The sequence below is a fragment of the Orbicella faveolata genome, unplaced genomic scaffold (genome assembly GCF_042242905.1).
Source record: "Orbicella faveolata isolate gen_17 unplaced genomic scaffold, um_ofav_v1 contig_14, whole genome shotgun sequence".
NCBI classification, from domain to species: domain Eukaryota; kingdom Metazoa; phylum Cnidaria; class Anthozoa; order Scleractinia; family Merulinidae; genus Orbicella; species Orbicella faveolata.
The window spans coordinates 15,674,889-15,699,761 of NW_028301541.1; the positions used below are offsets into that span (position 1 = coordinate 15,674,889).

At 37.5% G+C, this 24,873-nt stretch overlaps 1 protein-coding gene and 1 pseudogene across 2 annotated transcripts in view; both read right to left on the reverse strand.

Annotated features, from left to right (window-relative positions):
- LOC110046797 (uncharacterized) overlaps positions 1-24,873 on the reverse strand; it is a 233,244-nt gene that overhangs the window by 127,473 nt on the left and 80,898 nt on the right. The window lies entirely within an intron of this gene.
- LOC110046813 (usherin-like) overlaps positions 2,354-24,873 on the reverse strand; it is a 260,713-nt pseudogene continuing 238,193 nt past the window's right edge. The window contains exons 17-34 of the transcript XR_016206580.1: positions 23,867-24,166; positions 18,713-19,009; positions 18,104-18,403; positions 17,522-17,818; positions 16,783-17,079; positions 16,177-16,473; positions 15,420-15,716; positions 14,727-15,026; positions 14,128-14,424; positions 13,362-13,661; positions 12,759-13,055; positions 11,993-12,292; positions 11,391-11,687; positions 10,626-10,925; positions 10,042-10,341; positions 8,855-9,151; positions 7,556-7,837; positions 2,354-6,334 (exon numbers count right to left, since the gene is read on the reverse strand). The product of XR_016206580.1 is annotated as an usherin-like (transcript). The remainder of the gene's footprint in view (positions 6,335-7,555; positions 7,838-8,854; positions 9,152-10,041; positions 10,342-10,625; positions 10,926-11,390; positions 11,688-11,992; positions 12,293-12,758; positions 13,056-13,361; positions 13,662-14,127; positions 14,425-14,726; positions 15,027-15,419; positions 15,717-16,176; positions 16,474-16,782; positions 17,080-17,521; positions 17,819-18,103; positions 18,404-18,712; positions 19,010-23,866; positions 24,167-24,873) is intronic.

Below are 24,873 nucleotides of genomic sequence, written 5' to 3' on the forward strand. Positions count from 1 at the left end.
TTATTTTCAATTGGCTAAAAAAAAGCTGTCACATTTTAATTACGCAAAATATTGAAATTGATCAGTGAGTCGCCTTGTTATCAAAAGATCAAGAAGTCTGTGCCTGAGTAATGAGGATGAAAGCAATAAGTTGTATAAATTCAAATGTTATACAGATTACGTGAATGTAAATGTTGAAACAACTACATTGTTTACATACATGTACGGCACCTTCTTCATCTGTGGAAATATTCACTACAGGGCTCCCATCACTAGTGCTAGTGTTTCTTACAAACAATTTAAAGTAATATAATGTCTAAGGTGAGAGGTTTCCAAGAGAAGCATTTGTACTAGACACCACACAGGAACTATCTGACAGGGATCCTTGACAAACAGCATCTACAAACTCTGCATTATCTAGACTTCTCTTTACTGTGTAGTTCTGAATTGCACTGTTCCCATCAAAACCAGCAATCCAGGAAATATTCACTACTCGAGAGGTCTTTGAGTCAACTGACACATTCAATGGTGGGTTGGGTTTCACTGTTGAGTTAATTTATGTAATTATACCCTCTTTAACAACAATTCATGTACAATCCAAGTACATAAGCAATTACTCAAAAGGTAAAAATAGATTGAGAAAGAATGCGAGGTACAAGTGAAAAAAAATGTTCTTGGCTCTTTGAACTGAACACTATTTCTTTAAATTTCTACTGGTAGTTAGTCTCGGTAAACAAATAAAACCATTTTTTTTTTGCACTTTTACTGATGATATCACTGTCTCGTTATTAATGACGTTTATACGTCATCAGATACAAAATCAGTTGTTATCCAAGGTGTGTTTTGTTTTGAGAAACCATGACCTAAGAGTCCTAGAAGAAACAAGAACCCTCACAATTTTATTTAAATTGGTAATCTTTGTATTGAGGAATAGTCTCTCGTGAGTCACTATTCTCCGCACTATCATTTCTTGCTATCACAGGTGCATCTTTTTCCCACTGCACTTCAGACACCGGTGGCAAAGCAATATGCTGGCATGTCAGCAGTACCTGTCTTCGTTTAATGACAGACTGTTATTACACATCAATTATTGTCACTTCCGGCACAACTGCAGTTAGTGCAGTTAATCAAAAATGCAATAAAATGAAGTTGAATTGCAAGTGAATAAGAATGAACAACCATGGACTACTTAAAGATCAAATTGGAATTCAGAGGTGTTGGTTTTAGCGAAAGGGCAAGAAAAAAAGAAAAGCTCTGAGCAAACCCTTCAGAACACAGTCAGTGAAAGAGCATATAAATTTAATTGGAATTTCAACCTACTTTCGGCTGTTGTGGCCTGAAATGAATTAAAATGGCCAAGCAGAGTAGTTATAAAGTTCCCTCTATGAAATGAAGTGTTCAGGTACAAGTAGTTGTTGGTATTGCCAAGAGTAGCAGATTGTAGATGATATCGTTACACGAACAACCACGAGTGATATCTGTTTTACAACATCTAGTAGAGGCGATTTCAAATGTTAGACATATTAAACATAGTGTTTGGTCCCAGAGCCGTCCGGTTGACTGTCCCATTTGCAAGATATTATCTCAAACTAAGACTTTCACTTATCGAAGAGGCTTTCTTGTATGTACCATCGGAATGTTTGAGTGAAGCCCTATGCGACATAAGAATGTAAAATCAAAAAACAAAAACAAAAAAACAAAAACAAAAAAATGAAACAATGTATTAGATAATGGAAGGACTAAAGTTGAAGATGGAGCCGTAATCCTAATCAGCGGAAGGCTGCAGCTCAAGGCAGGACTTAAGATTTGCAGCGTGGCTGATTCGTGCTAAGGAGATCCAATGACTCTCCACATGATGTTATTTTACGACACTCTCCCGAGGATTTTTGTCCGATTTACTTTGAGTTTAGATATCGTTCGTGAATCAACCACATTCATTACCATGAATTTCATTTCACTTTTGCGCTTAGGCCAGTTTGTCACTTTGTACATGTATATCGTAGTCAACGCATGTCTTGCATAGAAATATCCAGGAGATAACCAATTAAATATAGAAACAGGCTACAGAATCGAGGCTCCTTGCAAAGGGGCTAAAGAGTTTCATTGGTTTTGTGAAGCTTTTATGAAGCTCAAGTTATTGACGTCGCCGTCCTATACGAAAATGTCGAAAATACACTAGCTCTTAGGCATTTTGTCTTTGGCAATACGACGAGATAGCGACAGGTTCCCGCGTCCACTGCCACGCCCGTCGAAGTCTTCCCGTCCTCGTATATCAAAGTCCCTAATGTTGCGCATTCTGATGTAGAAAACATATATTTCGACCACTCAAATTTTAAAGCAATACTTTGCAATAAAACCAAAACTCCGTAACTCCTTTTTGCACCACTGTGGTTATTTATACTGTCCAGTAACCACATGTCCTCTTCGTGGACTTCTGATCCTTTATATTATACACTATACTGGCGGACCCGGAAGGTCACCGACACTAATAAAGCTTTCATAAAAAGTCATAAAAAGTAACGAGCCAATGTATAATCCGTCAGAAATACTTTCGTTCACGCAAGTACATAATCGATGTAAATTTGACATTACCAAAACGCCTTACAATGATGTTGCGCATTCGCCGTGAAACTGGATAAAACAACTAACCTGCCTGAGCGAGAGGTACAAAGAAGAAGAATGAAAAAAATGTTTTGAAATCCATCCTAGGAACTGGATGGGCAGCCTTCTTCCCTCAAGCGTGGATTAGGTTCTCAATTCCGTCGATCAGATGATTCTATCAATCATCTTCCGCTCATTGATAACTGTCTGACAGATTTGTGTGCAAATGTCTTTCACATTTCCACAATAATGTTGTTACGTCACGCATAAAGTCAAGGACGTGTTTAGTGAGCCTAGATGGAAGACATGCCTCAATACTTGGAACGTCTTAAAATGAAATCACTCAACACCACAGTTTGAAAAAGTTTATTTAATTTCGACGAATGTGATTATTTCTGACGGCTACAAAAATTAGAAAACGTGGTACTTCTTTTTTTTTCTGCAACGATTTTACCACACAGACACTTTCCAGTCAGCGGGTAACAGTTAAATACAATAATACATGAATAAACTCTTCTGCCGTTTACAAGAATTAAGAAAGCCATCCACCAAACCGTTAGCTGTTTTTAATAAAAAATATTAAGTGTCAGCGTTTTAATGGTTTGCAAATTGTTTCGCTTCCACGTGGCGTTTGTATTTCAATTTCGCCTGAAAATTTAGGTCGGGTTTAGGTTTTGGCTGTAAGTATACAATTGCGGTAGTTTATGTTTTTTTTTCCAATCATTGCATAGGAAATTTAGGAATTTACACACCCACAAAAGAGGGCTTAGCATGATACAATAAAAACATCGAGGTAAACACAAAATATTTAATTTAGAAGCGAAGTCCCGAAGCGGAGATGCTTATCAGATAACGACTGCGAGTCAAATACGTTTGCTTTTAAACATCGCCTTAAATTCCGCACTTAAGATAAAAACATGAAAGAAAAATATTAAGTGTCAGCGTTTGCATGGTTTGCAAGTTGCTTCGCTTCCACGTGGAGTGTGTATTTCAATTTCCTTTGAAAATTTAGGTCAAGTTTAGGTTTTGCGTTTAAGCTAGTATACCATTGCGGTAGTTTGTGGGTTTTTTTTTTTTTTTTCAATCATTGCGTAGGAAAAAGAAGAACCGTTTCTGGACCGAGTTCTCGCTGCTGTATATGCCTTAGAATTTATTTCAGATTTTTGCCAAAGTGCAGTAGGTAACTCAACTGAAGCTGTTCAGCGTAGTTACAGAACGATTATTCTCTGTTAATACAAGCACTGAGGGTGAAAGCAGTTTACAGCTCAAAAGGACTTGAGACGAGTCATTTTCCACATGCATACGCGTTCTTTAATCGCTGACTTAAGGTTTTTTTTTCAGGAATATGGCAAATCTTTAAGTTTGAATACAAATCCTTTGTCTATGCATGACTGCTGCAGTGTGGACAGACGGCTACTTCCGTACAAAGTTATTAAAAATTCATCAAGTTTAAACAAAGGAAATTATGATCGTTACAGTGTTTCGATATGTGCTCTATAGTTAGCATAGGGTTTTACATAGCAGAGCATCGATCTTTCTGTTTTCCCAGAGTTTAAGTTTCGATTGAGATGATATCTTAAACACTCAAGACAGCGTTTTTGCCATATTTTCAAACACCTCAAGGTTAATTCGTCAAAAATACTCCACTGCACGCCGTATTTTCAACTCTCTCCTTGGTGATTGGAAATTTGGTAAAACACGGTCTCTTGTGTTCAATATAGTACATGAAAAATATTATACTAACACTAAAAATATTACTTTCTGTGATAAAGTTACGCTTTCTCTGTGAATGAAAACTTTGTTTTAAAGGATATTTTTACAAAAGGATGATTTTACGTTGTTGATCACGTAGTTACTATCCCGTTTTTTTTTTTTTTTCGTTTCCAGTTTTCTCAAGTAAAACCTGGTAATTGCAATACACGTCATGCGAATTCCGTATTCTCCCTCTCCTTGTTCCCTTTTGTTTCATTTTTTGGAGAATGCGGAAAAAAATCAAGACACAATTTGATAGCGCTGTAAAAGGTACATAAAATCGGTTCAAACTGTACAGAGACACCATTGACGGCTTTGCACCCTACAACACAGTTACTAGTCGTTCAGGAGAGTTGTCGTTGAAAGTTCTTGTAAATATGGTTGGGAGGTATACATTTGATCAGTTATTAGTACGTTAGGAGGATTTTGGTGGCACCGATATTTACAAAGCCGTAAAACCTTGACGAATCCATGAAAGATAATCCAGATGATTATAACCGGTCATCCATGTCTTTTTTTCTGGTATAATCTGGCTTCCCTCTCTCAAAAAAAAAAACAAAAAAAAGAAAAAAAAAAATGATTACAAAATCAAATATGTATTAGCATCCTAAGATACAAAGATTATGTAATTAAATAATTTTGCTCAATACGTTACAAATTTCATGTTACTTAGATTGTATATCATAAATTCAGATCTAAAATGCAAATATATGTCTTGTATAATAGAAACAATTACAAAATTACCAGATACCGTTTCCTTACCATCTTATCAAAAAAGAAGCATTCCAGCCGAATCCTGGGCCTGGTTGAAAAAACAACTCACAAAACTTTAAACTAGCAATTTTAAATCAAAATTACTGATGGAAATTTCAATAAAGCACAAATCTAATGTTCTAAGCAAAAATTGGCATGGGTCTCACATTGCTGAAATGAATTCACAATTCGGATTTTTGCCATGGAAATCGGACTTGTAAATTTCGATAAAGCACCTCAAGGATTTGAAGTTCATCCCAAAATCCAAGTAATGCATATTTGTAACAAATACAATGCAACACAGCTATAATTTTGCAATAAAATTATGTTGTGCTTTGTTTCGAATAACGCAACTCCGATTTTTTACACTTAAGAGTAAAAATACGAGTTGTGAATTTTAGTGATATACCTGCAAATCTGAATTTTTGAAGTAAAAACTCTGATTTGCAAGTTCTTATAACTCACACTTTGAAAGTTCGACCTGTGCATTTCCACAAAGCACTTCTTGAACAGTGGAAATGCATGTCGTGAATTCAAATAAGGAGCAACTCAGATTTCAGCTTATACTGAAACATCCAAGTTACGAGTTTCTGTAGCACACAATTCATATGTTAAACTGGTAATATGAGTTGTGAACTTAGGTAAATTAAGACACGGTCCTAATTTTTCCGTTAAAAATCTGGGTTGCCGTGTTTTTGCTTAAGATTTGGTTCTATGCACCAGAAATCCGGCTTGTGAATTAGAATTCGTTAAGGCACATCTCGAGTCGTAAAGTTCCGTAAGGTACTGTACCCTTCGCTCCGAAAGCATGAGCTGGTAATTTCAGCCCAGCAAACTTGCTTGCAACTTGCTTGCATTGGAAAATTCACACATTCCCTTTCCTACTAAAGTCGAAAAAGATGAAAATCCATTGCCGCGGTTTTTGATTGATTGGTGAATTGGCATTAATACTTACAATATTCTTCCACTATAAGCGTCGCGGCAGACGATGTAGTTTGACCGACACTGTTATTAGCTAGACATCTGTATTGAGCAGCGTCTGATAGATGAACATCAGTTATTGTCAAATTATGTGTGTCGTTTATTATAGCTGAGCTTAGTCGTGGATTTGCTGCTAAATTCAATTCTTCTTCATTTTTTGTCCATCTAACACTCGGCTTTGGGTTTCCTTCTACCAAACAATGAAAAACAACATCTTGTCCTTCCGCTGCACGAGTATCCTTTGGATGTTTGGAGATCTCAGGTGCAACTAAAAATAAATAAAGTTAAATAAAGTTATTATTATTATTTATTATTAAAGATACATTATAAAAATTAAAAAAAAAAGGTTAAGAAAACATAGTGATGGAAGATTAATCAATAACGATTTCTTAAAACATAAGCAGGCGAATTTTAAGGTTAGAAGCCGACGTTTCGGCGTCATCGTGACACCATTCTCAAGGAAAAGTGAATAAATAATGCGAAGATTTGATTTCTATACAGTCTATATAAATTAGCATAATTACAAAGAATCACAAGTTCTTCGAGTGAATACCTTTGCGTGAATCGAGTCCGTTTGCACGTTTAGGGATGGTTTAAGAACAATAAACCTACCTAGAGATGGTTAAGAACAATTTCACGTGCTTACTAAATGTCCTAACAAATTTGATTGCCTATAGTTAAAGAGATCGATGCTTTTTGTAAATATACTTAAACCATCCCTAAACGTGCAAACGGAGTCGATTCTCGCAAAGGTATGCACTTGAAGAACCTGTGATCCTTTGTTATTATGTTTATTCATAGAGACTGTATATAAATCAAATCTTCGCATTATTTATTTACTTTGCCTAGAGAGTGGTGTCACGATGACGCCGAAACATTGGGCTTTAACGTTAATATTCGCCTGCTTATGATGGAAGATTGTTGCTGTTAATGTTTCCTGTTGTTGTTGTTTTCTTTTTTTCTGTTTAAAAGAGAGGTGCCAGCTTAGCAATATCTTATTTGATCCACCGATATCGAGTTCTGGAGTGGTCGCTAACTAGTTCTAATGCTTGAAGCCATTGTTCGATTTAAAAGGACTCTCGGATATTTCTTTTTGTAATCCGAATGTAAAAACTTAGAAGAAGCTTAGATTTCAGCTAGTGGGTAAACACGTAAGAATATACAGGTAATAACTAAACATTATTGGTTTGTGCTGTCCACTGGAGCCAAAAAATTAGATGTGTATAATAAGCGTTTACTTTCTCACTGCCTAATGCTATCATCACGCTATGTTATATGTTGAAATGACGCCACTTCTTAGTGTAGCAATCCAATTGTCCATAGTGATGTGACAAGATAATTCGATGCCAACGATATAATTGAACTATATGATCACAGCCAACCAAACAAATACGGTGAGTAAAATGCACGATAAAATGCTTTGTACTGTAAGGAGAGTTAGAGCTTTCGTCCCAGTTGGTAACTAAATCAACATCACATATTTCATTACATTGAATATCCAGTGAAGCAGCATCGGATGTAGCATTTCCAAATTTGTTGCTCGCCACACATCTGTAGACTCCGCTGTCTGTTCTTTCCACATTCCTTATTGTCAACTGCTGTTTGTTTTCTGAAAAACTGAACCTGGAATTGTCTCTTGCACCTATTGGGGACCCATTTACAGTCCATGATATTGTCGGTCCTGGATTACCATCAGCCTTACAAGATAAAGCAACCGTGTCTCCCTCAGTTTTTTCGTGAGCTTGTGGTTGTACAGTGATGGTGGGTTGTTCTGAAAACAGAAGTAAACGAACTTGTTAAGTCATTAGTCATTTGATAGCCTGCGCAGTACGTCGGCAAAAAAGTCAAAAAAAAAAAAAAAAAAAAAAAAAATGCGATGACACAAATAAGACATCTAGGACCTTGGGTTAGATTCACGAAGGTCAGTAAGGTTACTATTTTATATCTTTTTAAGAATATTCCTTGACAGTAGAACAGTGCTCTCATTTTTTCATTCTGAGTTATATTTAAAGAGACAAAGTATATTGTGTTTTAATTGTATTACGTTCATGTGTGGCCGGAAGCCGGCTATTAACTTGCTTTATCATCTTGTAATAGAAATACATCAGAAGTAGGGAAAGAAAAAAACATCAGCTGAACAGAAAAGCAGGTAATCCGTTAATTTCAAATTTTGCCAGAATGGAAATTTTTATTTATTTATTTTTATACAAGCTATCACAAGATGAAATGCTGAACTATATTCCACTACCATCCATGTAGTCTTGTTTTTCCCCCCAGAAAGCTTTTTCAATGTTCCTTGTAGAATCTTTGTATCCAATGTATTTCAATACTTGGTGAAATATGACAATTTAACATGGCAACGGGACACTTTCTCTTGAACAAAATCGGAGAGGAAAAACGAAAGTTAACTGATAACGTTTTGATGGTGCCCTGAGACCAGATAACCGGATAATCATTGTTCTGAAGCCCAGAAGGGGGGGGGGGGGGGGGGGGGGAGAAGGAAGAAAATCTTAACAATACTTAGAGTACATCAAAAGGCCAAGAGCTACGGCAGATTTGGTCTAAGTGAAAAAGACGTGAAACACGGAACCTAGGATAAAAAAGCGTTGAAAAGCGTAAGCCCTTTGCTTCAAGTGTATTGACGAACAAAGAAAGAGGTTCAAACTATACTAGGATACATCTTGAGCAGAAAGCGCTTCGTCAATTAAAAAAATTCCTCGCTTTAAGCTCCCTGGATTTCCGAAAGAAACACACCCTAATTCACAGTAAGGAAAGACAGATCACTCGCCTTCCTGATCGGTGATGACAACAATAGGTTCACTGGCTGGTCCATTTCCCTTCTCAGTAGATGCATACACACGCACACTGTAGTTTATATAATCTTGTAAATGTGTCACATTCTTTTGGAGTTCTGGATAGTTGACTGTGACACTACCATTGTGCTTCGTTGTTAGTGACTGAAAGGTGATAGTGTAAGTCAAGATGACACCATTCTGATCAGCAACTGGAACTTCATTCCACTGAACAAAAATGCTGGTTGAGCTGCTTTTATACCCTATCACATTGACTGGCGCAGCTGTAGGTTCTGACGTGAATCAAGATAATAAAATACTTCTTTTGAGTAAATTGATTTGGACATGTTTACACAAGTTCGTGTATAGTTTGCAATTATCTTTTTTATAGCAGTCCTGTGATGCTATTGTCCTCGAGAGGCAAGAAAACGTGAAATTAATTCCAGGAAGTAATTAATAGATCAAGTTGAGCTCTCGGTGGCAGACAGCAAATTCAATGCATTATTTGGCATGTTACTTAACTTTTGGGAATTTTTCGTTTTGAATATAATTGAATGAATATTGTTGCTTTCTTGGCTTGTTTCGGGATTCAAATTAACCAAGACAGCGAAGACTACTGTTGTGTTTCGATAAATTCCACGTTATTTTACGCTAAAACAAGACATTTATCATTCAGTCATTTCAAGACGACTGATAACTCAGCGATATTGCTGTATACTGGCCCGGGCTAGAGTTTAGCAAGCAACAAAGAACTTTTACAAATAGCGCGCTTCCAAGCCATGCGAACCACGCTTTCTTTCTTTAATTTATAAAACAACCAACCTAGAGCGCAATTAGCTAACTTTCTCTACCAAGAGTGCAATGTAGAAATTGGGATTAAATGCGTCACGACACCTCCTTAGGAATATCGTTCAGGTCAAAACTGACATTAGCTTTCTTTCGAACAAAGCCCTCTAGCAAAGCTTGAGGCTAAAACAACTGGAAAATGCATTGATCATTGAACAACGAGTAGTTTTCCAGTTATATCGTGAGAGCTTTAAAATACTTTCACATCTTTCGCCGCTGGAGTCCAAAACAAGACAAACTTTTAAAGCCTCGGCTGATGAGAGAATTCCCGAGTAGAACAAATCAGTAAGAAACTGTCTCAAAACTCAAAGGCATAAAGTATTAAAAACGTACTTACTATCTTGATCGGTTCGAACAAAAATAACAGGATCACTGCGTGGTCCAGCTCCTTTGACAGTAGATGCAAACACTGCGATATTGTAGTTAACGTACTCCTTTAGATTTGTCAATTCCGTTTGGCGAACAGAGCCATTTACTTGAACAGTTCCATTGTCATTCTCTGTTTGTGAGTGGTAAGTAATGGTGTAACCCGTGATGATACCATTTTGTTCATTAGCTGGAACTTCATCCCAAATGACTAAAATGCTGGTTGAGCTGCTGTTCTGTCCTTGTACATTTTGTGGAGCACCATCAGGACCTGATATAGAAGTTAAAAACAGAGTTATAATGCAACGAATGGGATGGGGCGTAACTTGCTAAACAATCCTCAGGATTTTTTTTCCTTTTTTAGATTTGCGATAACTTTCCAACGGCTTTTTCTGTGCTCCTTGAAATTTTTTTTTAAAGTCGAATGCAATACATCTCAAAAAGCCTAGCTTAAAAACAAAACATTTCGCAACTGACTTCTATTGACCAGATTCCCTGAATCTTTTAATAAAATGGCATACATCAAAGGGAAACTTAAAAAGGAAATTAACTTACTATCCTGGTCTGTTTTAACAACAATGAAAGGAACACTAGCAGGTCCATCTCCTTTGACAGTAGAAGCAAACACTATGATATTGTAGTTGACGTACTCCTTTAGACCGGTCAATTCCTTTTGACGATCATCAGGACCAGCTGGAATACTTCCATTGTCATTCTCTGCTTGTGACTGGTAAGTAATCATGTAACCCGTAATGATACCATTCTGTTGATCAGCTGGAACTTCATCCCACATAACTAAGATGCTTGTTGAGCTGCTGTTCTGTCCTCTTACATTTTGTGGAGCACCATCAGGTTCTGACGCAGAGGTTAAAAACAGATTTACATTGCAAACAAATGGGATAGGGCTCTAGTTCCTTGTACTCCGAGAGACTAGTTATGGAACGTATTTGGGTAAAATCTATATACTGTAAGAAATGTAAAGATGATTTTCACTGCTAGGTCAGACCAGTTGTTCTTGAGAGGGAAATAACTGGAGTTCGCGTTATCGCAGGAATTGGTCTTAACAAACATAGAAAGAATAGAAAATGATTCGAAATTGCATCATTTCTTTCCTCACAGAGATTTCCCTCTATTCTCATACACCCCTCAAGTGCTGAGTATTTTGGTATCAATTAACTTAGCATGATGCCTTCTTTAGCTATAACTCCACAAATGTTTGCTTTCAAAAGACACCTCTATCGATTGAAGTTTTTGAAATAAATTGAAGTATGAAATTACTGAGACAACCAATCAAAAATAATGCTTAGAAAAATTACTTACTATCCTGGTCGGTTCTAACAACGATAGGAACACTGGTTGGGCCATCTCCCTTCACAGTAGATGCAAACACTGTGATATTGTAGTTAACGTACTCCTTTAGATTTTTCAATTCCGTTTGGCGAACAGAGTCATTTACTTGAACATTTCCATTGTCATTCTCTGTTTGTGAATGGTAAGTAATTGTGTAACCCGTGATGATACCACTCTGTTGATTAGCTGGAACTCCATTCCACGTGACTAAGATGCTGGTTGAGCTGCTGTTCTGTCCTTGTACATTTTGTGGAGCACCATCAGGTTCTAATATACAAGTTATAAACAAAGTTATATTGAAGCCAACGGGTTGGGCCTCAGCAAATAGCTAAAAAAGCCTGAGTATTTTTTTTCTCAGGCTTGTCATAGCCTCACAACAGCTTTTTCACAGTTTCTTTTCCGTGTTTCTTCAAATTTGAATGCAATAAATCTTAAGCGGCAGGACCCAAAAAACAAATCTTTCGCAACTCAACTTTACTGACCAGGTTCCCTGAGTCTTTAAATGAAATGCCATAAATCTGTAAGCATCCACCATCACAATCAAAGGGAAACTTATAAGGAAATCTACTTACTATCTTGACCTGTTCTAACAACAATCGGAGGATCACTGGCTGGTCCATCTCCTTTGACAGTAGATGCAAACACTGTGATATTGTAGTTGACCCACTCCTTTAGATTCACCAATTCCTTTAGACGATCATCAGGACCAGCTAGAACATTCCCACTGTCATTTTCTGTTTGTGAGTAGTAAGTAACTGTGTAACCCATGATGATACCATTCTGTTGATCAGCTGGAACTTTATCCCACATAACTAAGATGCTTGTTGAGCTGCTGTTCTGTCCTCTAACATTTTGTGGAGCACCATCAGGTTCTGACGCAGAGGTTAAAAACAGATTTACATGGCAAACGAATGGTGTAGGGCCCTAGTTCCTTGTACTCCCAGAGACTATTTATGGAACGTATTTGGGTAATATCTATATACTGTAAGAAATGTAAAGATGATTTTCACTGCCAGGTCAGACCAGTTGTTCTTGAGAGGGAAATCACTGGAGTTCGCGTTATCGTAGCAATTGGTCTTAACAAACATAGAAAGAATAGAAAATGAATTCGAAATTGCATCATCTCTTTCCTCACAGAGATTTCCCTCGATTCTCATACACCCCTCAAGTGCTGAGTATTTTGGTATCAATTAACTTAGCATGATGCCTACTTTAGCTATAACTCCACAAATGTTTGCTTTCAAAAGAACCCTCTATCGATTTAAGTTCTTGAAATAAATTGGAGTATGAAATTACTGAAACAACCACTCAAAAATAATGCTTAGAAAAATTACTTACTATCCTGGTCGGTTCTAACAACAATAGGAACACTGGCTGGGCCATCTCCCTTCACAGTAGATGCAAACACTGTGATATTGTAGTTAACGTACTCCTTTAGATTTTTCAATTCCGTTTGGCGAACAGAGCCATTTACTTGAACAGTTCCATTGTCATTCTCTGTTTGTGAGTGGTGAGTAATGGTGTAACCCGTGATGATACCACTCTGTTGATTAGCTGGAACTCCATTCCACATGACTAGGATGCTGGTTGAGCTGCTGTTCTGTCCTTGTACATTTTGTGGAGCACCATCAGGTTCTAATATACAAGTTATAAACAAAGTTATATTGAAGCCAACGGGTTGGGTCTCAGCAAATAGCTAGAGAAGCCTGAGTATTTTTTTTTCTCAGGCTTGTCATAGCCTTACAACAGCTTTTTCACAGTTTCTTTTCCGTGTTTCTTCAAATTTGAATGCAATAAATCTTAAGCGGCAGGACCCAAAAAACAAATCTTTCGCAACTCAACTTTACTGACCAGGTTCCCTGAGTCTTTAAATGAAATGCCATAAATCTGTAAGCATCCACCATGACGATCAAAGGGAAACTTATAAGGAAATCTACTTACTATCTTGACCTGTTCTAACAACAATCGGAGGATCACTGGCTGGTCCATCTCCTTTGACAGTAGATGCAAACACTGTGATATTGTAGTTGACCCACTCCTTTAGATTCACCAATTCCTTTAGACGATCATCAGGACCAGCTAGAACATTCCCACTGTCATTTTCTGTTTGTGAGTAGTAAGTAACTGTGTAACCCATGATGATACCATTCTGTTGATCAGCTGGAACTTTATCCCACATAACTAAGATGCTTGTTGAGCTGCTGTTCTGTCCTCTAACATTTTGTGGAGCACCATCAGGTTCTGACGCAGAGGTTAAAAACAGATTTACATGGCAAACGAATGGTGTAGGGCCCTAGTTCCTTGTACTCCCAGAGACTATTTATGGAACGTATTTGGGTAATATCTATATACTGTAAGAAATGTAAAGATGATTTTCACTGCTAGGTCAGACCAGTTGTTCTTGAGAGGGAAATCACTGGAGTTCGCGTTATCGTAGCAATTGGTCTTAACAAACATAGAAAGAATAGAAAATGAATTCGAAATTGCATCATCTCTTTCCTCACAGAGATTTCCCTCGATTCTCATACACCCCTCAAGTGCTGAGTATTTTGGTATCAATTAACTTAGCATGATGCCTACTTTAGCTATAACTCCACAAATGTTTGCTTTCAAAAGAACCCTCTATCGATTTAAGTTCTTGAAATAAATTGGAGTATGAAATTACTGAAACAACCACTCAAAAATAATGCTTAGAAAAATTACTTACTATCCTGGTCGGTTCTAACAACAATAGGAACACTGGCTGGGCCATCTCCCTTCACAGTAGATGCAAACACTGTGATATTGTAGTTAACGTACTCCTTTAGATTTTTCAATTCCGTTTGGCGAACAGAGCCATTTACTTGAACAGTTCCATTGTCATTCTCTGTTTGTGAGTGGTGAGTAATGGTGTAACCCGTGATGATACCACTCTGTTGATTAGCTGGAACTCCATTCCACATGACTAGGATGCTGGTTGAGCTGCTGTTCTGTCCTTGTACATTTTGTGGAGCACCATCAGGTTCTAATATACAAGTTATAAACAAAGTTATATTGAAGCCAACGGGTTGGGTCTCAGCAAATAGCTAGAGAAGCCTGAGTATTTTTTTTTCTCAGGCTTGTCATAGCCTTACAACAGCTTTTTCACAGTTTCTTTCCCGTGTTTCTTCAAATTTGAATGCAATAAATATTAAGCGGCAGGACCTTGAAAAACTTTCGTAACCCAACTTTATTGACCAGATTCCCTGAGTCTTTAAATGAAATGCCATAAATCTGTAAGCATCCACCATCACAATCAAAGGGAAACTTATAAGGAAATCTACTTACTATCTTGACCTGTTCTAACAACAATCGGAGGATCACTGGCTGGTCCATCTCCTTTGACAGTAGATGCAAACACTGTGATATTGTAGTTGACCCACTCCTTTAGATTTACCAATTCCTTTTGACGATCATCAGGACCAGCTAGAACATTCCCATTGTCATTTTCTGTTTGTGAGTAGTAAGTAACTGTGTAACCCGTGATGATACCATTCTGTTGATCAGCTGGAACTTCATCCCACATGACTAAGATGCTTGTTGAGCTGCTGTTCTGTCCTCTAACATTTTGTGGAGCACCATCAGGTTCTGACGCAGAAGTTGAAAACAGAGTTATATTGCAACGAACGGGATAGGGCCTTATTACCTTGTGCTACCAGGGACTACTTAAGGAACGTATGTGGGTAAAATCTATATATTGTTAGAAGTTTGGAGATGATTTTTACCGCCAGATCAGACCAGTTGTTACTTAGAGGGAATTTACTGAAGGTCAATCAAGCCCATTGACTCGCTTTCACAAACATGCGTGAAGAACAGGAAATGAAATTGCATTATCCCTCTTCTCGGAAAGATTCCCATAAAATCCCTTTTGGCCCCTTAAGTGCTACATATTTTGGGATCAGTTAATTTGGCATCATGCCTTCTTCACCTATAACTACACAATAATGACTAAAACAAATAATGATAAGAAAAATTACATACTATCCTGGTCTGTTCTCACAACAATGGGGTCACTGGCTGGTCCATCTCCTTTGACAGTAAATGCAAAAACTGTGATATTGTAGTTGACATACTCCTTTAGAACCGTCAATGCCATTACACGAACAGAGCCATTTACGTGAACATTCCCATTGTCATACTCTGTTTGCGACTGGTAAGTAACCATGTAACCCTTGATGATACCATTCCGTTGATCAGCTGAAACTCTATCCCAGGTGACTCTGATGCTGGTTGAGCTGCTGTTATGTCCTCTCACGTTTTGTGGAGCACCATTAGGTTCTGACGCAGAGGTTAAAAACAGATTTACATTGCAACGAATAAGATATGGCCTTAGTACCTTTTACTCCCAGAGGCTAGTTATAGAACGTATCAGGGTAAAATCTATATACCGTAAGAAATTTGAAGATGATTTTCACTGCCAGGTCAGACCAGTTGTACCTGAGAGGGAAATCACTGGAGTTCGCGTTATTGTGTCAAGTGGTCTTAACAAACATAGGAAGAAGAGGAAATGAAATTGCATCACCTCTTTCCTCAGAGAGATATCCCTCAAATATGTCACGGTCCTCAAGTGTTGAGTATTTTGGTATCAATTAACTTAGCATGATGCCTTTTTCAGCTCTAAACACACAAATGTTTGTTTTCCAAGGACACCTCTATCGATTGAAGGTCTCGAAATAAATCGAAGTATAAAAATTACTGAAGCAGCCACTCAAAAATAATGCTTAGAAAAATTACTTACCATCCTGGTCTGTTTTAACAACAATAGGAACACTGGCTGGTCCCTCTCCTTTCACAGTAGATGCAAACACTGTGATATTGTAGTTGACGTGCTCCTTTAGATTTGTCAATTTCGTTTGATGAACAGAGCCATTTACTTGAACAGTTCCATTGTCATTCTCTGTTTGTGAGTGGTAAGTAATGGTGTAACCCGTGATGATACCATTCTGTTGATCAGCTGAAACTTTATCCCACGTGACTAAGATGCTGGTTGAGCTGCTGTTCAGTCCTCGCACATTTTGAGGAGCACCGTCAGGTTCTGATACAGAAGTTAAAAGCTAAGTTATATAGTAGGAAATGCGATGTGGCCTCATTACCCTGTTAGAAAATGCTGACACCCTTTTTATTTATTTTTTCTTTTTGTCGCTAGCCTTTTCAACACTAGTTTTATTGTAGATCGACAGCATTTACCACGATTAATAATAATGAAAAGGGAAAACTTAGCAGAAAGATAGCGTGAAGGTTATTAGCTACAATATCAGATAGAATTTGTATATGTTTATGCAGTTTATACATCTTTGCCTCGACATCCACCAAAAAAGCTAGATAATCAAGAAAGATTACTTACTATCCTGATCTGTCCTAACAACTATGGGGTCACTGAGTGGTCCATCTCCTTTGACTGTAGACGCAAACACTGTGATATTGTAATTGACGTACTCCTTTAGATTCGTCAATTCCATTTGACGAACAGAGCCATTTACTTGAAGATTCCCATTGCAATTTTCTGTTTGTGACTGGTAAGTAATAGTGTAAAATGTGATGTTACCATTCTTTTGATCAGCTGGAACTTCATGCCACATGACTAAGATGATGGTTGAGCTGATGTTCTGTCCTCTCACATTTTGTGGAGCACCATTGGGTTCTGACGCAGAAGTTAAAAACAGATTTACATTGCAAACGAATGGGACAGGGCTTAAGTACCGTGTACTCCCAAAGGCTAGTTATGGAACGTATCAGGGTAAAATCTATACACCGTAAGAAATTTGAAGATGATTTTTACTGCCAGGTCAGACCAGTTGGAGTTCGCGTTATTGCGTCAATTGGTCTTCACAAACATAGGAAGAATAGGAAATGAAATTGCATCATCTCTTTTCTCGGAGGGATATCCCTCAAATATGTTACAAACCCTCCAGTGCTGATTGTTTTGGTATCAATTAATTTAGCATGATTTCTTCTTTACCTATAACTAAACAAATGTTTGCTTTTAAAAGACACCTCTATCGATTGAAGTTCTTGAAATAAATTGAAGTATAAAATTACTGAAAAAAACACCCAAAAATAATGCTTAGAAAAAAAATACTTACTATCCTGGTCTGTTCTAACAACAATAGGAACACTGGCTGGTCCCTCTCCTTTCACAGTAGATGCAAAGAATGTTATATTGTAGTTGACGTACTCCTTTAGATTTGTCAATTCCGTTTGACGAACAGAGCCATTTACTTGAACAGCGCCATTGTCATTCTCTGTTTGTGAGTGGTAGGTAATGGTGTAACCCATGATGATACCATTCTGTTGATCAGCTGGAACCTCATCCCACGCGACTAAGATGCTGGTTGAGCTGCTGTTCTGTCCTTGTACATTTTGTGGAGCACCATCAGGTTCTAATATACAAGTTATAAACAAAGTTATATTGAAGCCGATGGGTTGGGCCTCAGTAGCATGCTAAAGAATCCTGATTATTTTTGCTTTTCATCCTTGTCATAGCCTCATAACAGCTTTTTCCGAGTTTCTTTTCCGCCACACATCTTAAGTGGCAGAAGCTTGAAAACAAATCTTACACAAGTCACCTTTACTGACCAGATTTCCTTAGTCTTTCACTGAAATGGCACAAACCTGTAAGCACCCACATAACGGTCAGAGGAAAACTTATAAGGAAATCTACTTACTATCTTGGTCTGTTCTAACAACAGTGGGAGGATCACTGGCCGGTCCATCTCCTTTGACAGTAGATGCAAACACTGTGATATTGTAGTTGACCCACCCCTTTAGATTGGCCAATTCCCTTTGACGATCATCAGGACCAGCTAGAACATTCCCATTGTCATTTTCTGTTTGTGAGTGGTAAGTAATTGTGTAACCCGTAATGATACCATTCTGTTGATTAGCTGGAACTTCTTCCCACATGACGGAGATGCTTGTTGAGCTGCTGTTCACTCCTCTTACATTTTGTGGAGCACCATCAGGTTCTGATACAGAAGTTAAAAGCTGAGTTATTCAGTAGTGAATGCGATGTAGCTTTAGTCCCTTGTTTTTAAATGCTGACACCCCTTTCAGTTTTTTTTCTACTTGTCGTTGGCCTTTTAAACACTAGTTTTTTTGTATATCGAGAGCATTTACCATGATAAATAATCATAAAAAGGGAATGTGTACCAGAAAGATATCGTGTAGGTTATTAGTTACAATATCAGACAGATCTGTATATGTTTATGCAGTTGATACATCTTTGCCTAGACATCCACCAAAAAAAATCTTGAAAATCAAGATAGATTACTTACTATCCTGATCTGTTCTAACAACAATGGGGTCACTAGGTGGTCCATCTCCCTTGGCGGTAGATGAAAACACTGTGATATTGTAGTTGACGAACTCCTTTAGATTTGTCAATTCCGTTTGACGATGAGAAGTATTTACTTGAACATTTCCATTGTCATTTTCTGTCTGTGACTGGTAAGTAATGGTGTAACCCGTGATGATACCATTCTGTTGATCAGCTGGAACTTTATCCCAAATGACTAAGATGCTGGTTGAGCTGCTGTTCTGTCCATACACATTTTGTGGAACACCGTAAGGTTCTGATTTAAAACAAACAAACAAGTTTACTTTGCACAGAGTGTGGCCAGCTTTAATATCTCTTCAAAGTAATTAGTAAAGTAAAACATCGCAATTTATCTACAATTGTACAAAACTAAACTTTCTTGCATCAGAACCGTTACTTTCAAATTACAATAACAATTAGCAATGCTTACAATACCAACAATATTTAAAATAGTAAGATAATTTTCTTTAACAAGAATTGATTCTAACTAACAGTAATACTAAAAATAAGGAGAAAACTAAAAATAATACAACTAACAGATGCAATACTATTACTGCCACTACTATATTATTCTAAGAAATGGCAAAAGTAAATATACAACAACAAAAAAAAGAAGAAGAAGAAAAGGCCGAAAGAAAGCGAAATATATAGGGCCACGAAATACTAAATTGAAGCTGATTTTTTGAAAAGGAGAAACTTAATATTATTCAAGAAAAATAGTTTAAAAAAATAGTTAAAAAAAATAGTTCACAGGAGAGTTAAGGGAGTTATAATGAGTGGAGTTTTTTAGTGAACTTTCTGTTAAAATACGTTTTTTGTTCGTGTAACAAATGAAACGTGTTTTTCTGTTATTAAATTGCATCTAACCTGATGAGCGTATTCTATCGAGGATGGTCGAACATTTTTGTACGAAGAGGACCAGATGTAACATCTAACAAGTAGTAAACAATGATTTAATAAAGAGGCGCTTTTTTCTCCTTTGAGATCTAAACTTTGGCATATGGTTAAAACTTGTGAGGCTGGTAGTAAATCAGCCGAGACGAAAAAATTGTTTAAAACTATTCCAAAAGGCTTCCTTGATCGGGCATTCCCAGAAAAGATAAAGCAACGTTTCTTGTGCTCTTTGCCAAAAGCAACAGAGATCTGATTCCGAAAGTTTAATTGTACTTGAAAGTTTAATAATTTTGTAGCGATTTTCCTGTGGAGAAATTCGAACTGGAAGTTCCTTAGTTTCGTACTTAATGTACATATCCTAAGGTAGTAGATAAATTGACGTTCTCTTCTCCATTTCTTTTGTTTTTGCTCTTTTTTTGCTGAACGAGTACACGTTTTGTCGACGAGATTTTGTAAGCTGACTGACTTGGTTTGTTGGACGAGTTCTGTACAGGAGCTTGGTTTGTTGGAAGAGTTCTGGATATTTTTTACCCGGTAATGTCAATTCCAAAGATCTCATAGCAATCCTAATAGCCGTAGTTATAGCACTCCTAATGGCTGAAGTTACTCCATGGAATTCGAGGAACGAAACTGGAAAAAAATAACTTATCTTTGAAACAACTGTAAGTTATTAATTTTAAATCACTTGTCATCAGATCGTTAATTTTCATCCCCAATGCATTAGCCCATTATTTATAAAAGATAGCCTTGGCTGCAATTCTGGCAATCGAGTTACTCCAAATATGATCAGCACTGAAATTAGCTGAAGAGACAAGGGAATCCCTATAATTTAAGTCCGTCCACAGCTCAGTAGGTTCTCGGATGAAAACATCTTTATATCAAGTTTTCGGACATCTTTTGGCACCTGCATGTTGCGGCTATTTCTTTTTCCTTTGCGTTTTTCTGTTCTGCATGTTAATGCCGTTTCCCAAATTCTGCACGCTTTTATGTTTCGTTTCGTACGTAAATTTCGTCCCGTATATATTCGTGTTATCTTTCCATGTTCATTCGTGTCAGTTTATCGTCCGTTACCCTTGTAACATTTTTTGGTTCCCTGAACCTCGCCTTTCCAGCATTTGGGAAGCCGTTTTAGTTCATCGTCTGTTTTGTATTTCCTTTTAGTTTTCTGCTCTCTTCGGTCAGTTATTTTGTAGTAATTCATTTTATGTTTATTTCTAGGAATTTATCTTCTTACTTAAGAAAGTTATTAAATTTGCTGGATGTATTAGAAGTCGGCCCTCTGCCTCTTCAGTACCAAATAACCAAGAAAAACTAATTTCGGCCCGTCTTAGATAATGAAAATTGAAAAAAGCACTTCCATTTAGATTTGCAGTCGTTAGAAATATACTTAAGTATCCATGAGATTTTCAAGGCTTTATTAAATTATATTATGTCTAGCATCTTTTGGCCTCCATCTTGGTAATCTGCTAACGTTTGAATCGGCTTAATTTGGTCGCCCTTGCTATCCCAAAGGAATTTAAAAAAGGCGATCGTTTGTTTAATTCTTTCAGCCATTTTGGGCACGACGTTGTTGATGACAGAACATAAACAAGTTGTGATGCAGCTAGTGCCATAATAACTGCGATTTTACCGATTAAGGTCAATCTCTTGTTTCTCCCATTATTCAAGATATCCTCTACCTTATGAACCTTCTCTTCGTAATAATTTGTTCTTCTTACTTTTTTCACAATCAGTGCAGAACCAAAAACCTAAAGCCTTAACCTTGCCATTCGCCCATTTAAGATTTAAGAGCACATAATCGGGTTTGACTCTTTCTTGGAGCCGACCCAAATAGCTTCAGTTTTTTTCGCAATCTCATCCCAAGCCCAAACCCTCACCGAATTTTTGCATATAGCAAAGGAGCACTTAAGCGATTTTTGAGTTCCATCTAAAAATTGCATGTTGACTGAGCTTACAATCGGTGCTGACTACTGTGATTCCTTTAAGGTTACAGTATACCTTCGGGTCGGCAATTTTCTTCAAATTTGGATTTTTGGGTCAAAATAGAGGTCGAAGAATAATCTCTAATTTCTGAAAAAAATTTTTGAAAAAGGCTAAATATTGGCGGAGAAATGGCGGTTTTACGTTTTCACCGGAAGTAAAAGTTTACCTCTTGATTGACAGCCCTGTGGCGCGTATGCAATCAACCGAGACGATTTTCGCGGGAATTACCTATATGGATGTCACGAATTGACTACTCAGTTGATCAGCATTGTTGTTCTGACTACCCAGCATTTTTGATATTAGGCGTGTCTCTATTAAGTTATAAGTAAACATAGACCACGTTTAAACCATGGACCGGTTCGAAAAAGCGAAAACAGCGAAGAACGAATGCAAATACATCAATGAGTGAAGAAGCGAAAGTTCGCCACGCGGATGAAGCTATAGTTATCGTATAAGGCGGGCAAATATTCGTGGTGAGAGAAAAGAAAGGTTCTGTAAAAATTTCGGAACTTGACAGCAATAACAGGGATGCTGACAGAGACTCTTCTGATGAGTCCGATATCGACGAATCGTCGGACTCATTGAGACCATTTGAAATGTTATCCATGCACAGTTGCTCACACACAGTAGCTCTCCGCGCTGTCTTTTGTTTGTTTCCTTCGCTCAGCCACTCTAGCGTTCGTATCCTTTTTAGTCTTCCCCATTTTGCCAGACCAGCTTCAAGAAATACCGAGCTACAGAAAAATTATCTGTCTGCCTTCGGTTCCTTGAGCGCATTGCGAAACACAAGAGTTTTTTAGAGATTCGCGCGTAAATTTCACCAGGAGGTTAACGGTAGTAAACTTTCCCTGCACTGATTGGCTTAGTTACCTGAGAAGCCAGTTGAAGGCGTTTGTGGGCGGAGTTTGTTCGCAAAGCAGAAAATTTTTGTTAGCGCTGTTTTCTCGAATAAATTTTTTCACTTGAAGCAGACACTTTAAAGAGTTATAACTCAAAGGGAATTTGTTCAATTGCTCTTAAATTTGGACAGTGGCTAGTTTAACATATAAACTACAAAAGCGTGTCTGGGAATTGTTAATTTCGAAATACTTTTTCTTCGAGAGCGATTTTTGTACGATCACTCCACATTTTTTAAATCCTATTTCGAAAATGTTCTGTAACTTTTTACTGCAATCGAATATGCCAAAACGCAGACACGTTTTTTAAGCGCTTTGGGCCCTGAAACCGAGGAAAAAATTAAATTGGCGAAAAACGAAATTCGCTTTGACTTGTAGCTTTCGAAAGGTGATTCGGGCGCTCGCATTTAGTGGTCGTGAAAAATTCGACAATTCATTTTCTTTCAAAATTGTTGGTATAGTTTGATAGCCAGCTCTATAAGCTTTAATTTGATATAGGGGTTTAGTTATCTACAGCTTAAACTGCACGCGCTACATCGCTTGCGCGCGAGACACCCCTGAAGGTATACTGTAACCTTAACCACATTATCTTTACCGAAAGATAAGAGTCATTAAGCTTTTACAACGTCTTTTTCTTGAGATACATGTAGCATGAAACGCGTGAGACTATATCTACCTACAGTATAACTAGTCAAAGAAAATTGATAATCTGAGACATAATTATTAAAGTAACAGGATTGGATAAGATTAGTGTAACTTTCAATGAGTGTGTAATGGTGTATAAGGTATGAGCCACTAAAATTGCTGGGAAAAGCTTTTGCAAATTGTCGACGTTCAAAATGCGAGCTACAGAAAGCAGCAGGCTCGTGTAATTTCTTGGTAAGTAACCTTTTCCGTAAAATTTATAACGTTAAACATCTCTTACAGCCTTAAAATGGTAAGGCGTAAGGTGTAATGGCCCACATTGCCCGCTAATTCCAGTTTTTGTAACATTGGAGGTAATCCCCCAGCAGTTTAGAAGACTGAACTCAAAGATGATTAATTTTCAATACATCTTGAGTGGAGAGAAGCATTAAAATAGAACCTTCTTCTCTAGAAACACAACGCGATCGCTCGACCAGTGCTAAAACTAATATTAATTGATCAGGACTGTCACTCTCCTAACCACTAGGCCTTCACGTGTCTCAGCAGCATTGAACAAGCACTATAGTAACTTTGCTATGGCAAGCTAATACATCTCATAAAAGCATGAAAAGGTACTTTTCACATATGGGAGTTCCAAGGACAGAATATATTTAACAAAATGGAACGAATGTTAATTGAAAAGAAAATCTACTTACGACTCTGGTCCGTTCTAACAACAATAAAAGGGTCATTGGCTGGTCCATTTCCTTTTACGGTAGATGCAAACACTGCTATGTTGTAGTTGACGTACTCCTTTAGTTCTGTCAAATTCTTTTGACGATAATTGGCACCAACCAAAACACTTCCATTGTCATTCTCTGTTTGTGAGTGGTAAGTAATGGTGTAACCGGTTATGATACCATTCTGTTTATCAGCTGGAACTTCATTCCACATGACTAAGATGCTGGTTGAGCTGCTGTTCTGTCCTCTCACATTTTGTGGAGCACCATCAGGTTCTTAAAGAAAAGGTGAAAACAAGTTAACTTTGTAATGACAGGCATACATATTTCATTCCTGACAAGACTTTCTAAAGAACTACGGGTTGGATACGGTTATCAAGGACATGGCTAATCGTAGTTGCCTGATGTAGGGGGATACTGTACACACGTGATATGTGCACGTGCATATGAGAAACATGCTATAACATAAAGGCTTTTCCAGTTAAACGTCTATTAAGAAACCGCCTCCTGGGAAATGAGCATCGATCCCTTACGAACGTGTTGTAACTGTATAGGCGTTTGCTGAGAAGAGATTTAAATTATATGTGGAAGAAACCGTCCGTTTTGTCAACGCCTAAAGACAAAAAAACGCGTTGCCGGTAGAGAGAGCTGCAAAAAGCTTGAACAAAAATAAATGGCCTAACAAGTGCTTGTTCAAGGATACTTTGGAGTAAATTAGGGACACCATCCCCTTATTGTCCCTCCAACAAAGTTACCTATCATACCGATGTTCTTATGTACACTCTTCATGAAAGTGAAGCTGCTCATTCTTTCCTTTAAACAGTTTCAGCAGGGTTTAATAGAGTACGAAAACGATACAAAATCTCTGCTTGGGGCGACAAAACGGTGAGAGACGTAATAACTCAACTAAAATCTGGTTTGTAGTATTAAACTGATTATATAAGTACATTTTTGGGACTCTGACAACTGACCTGTAAAGAGAG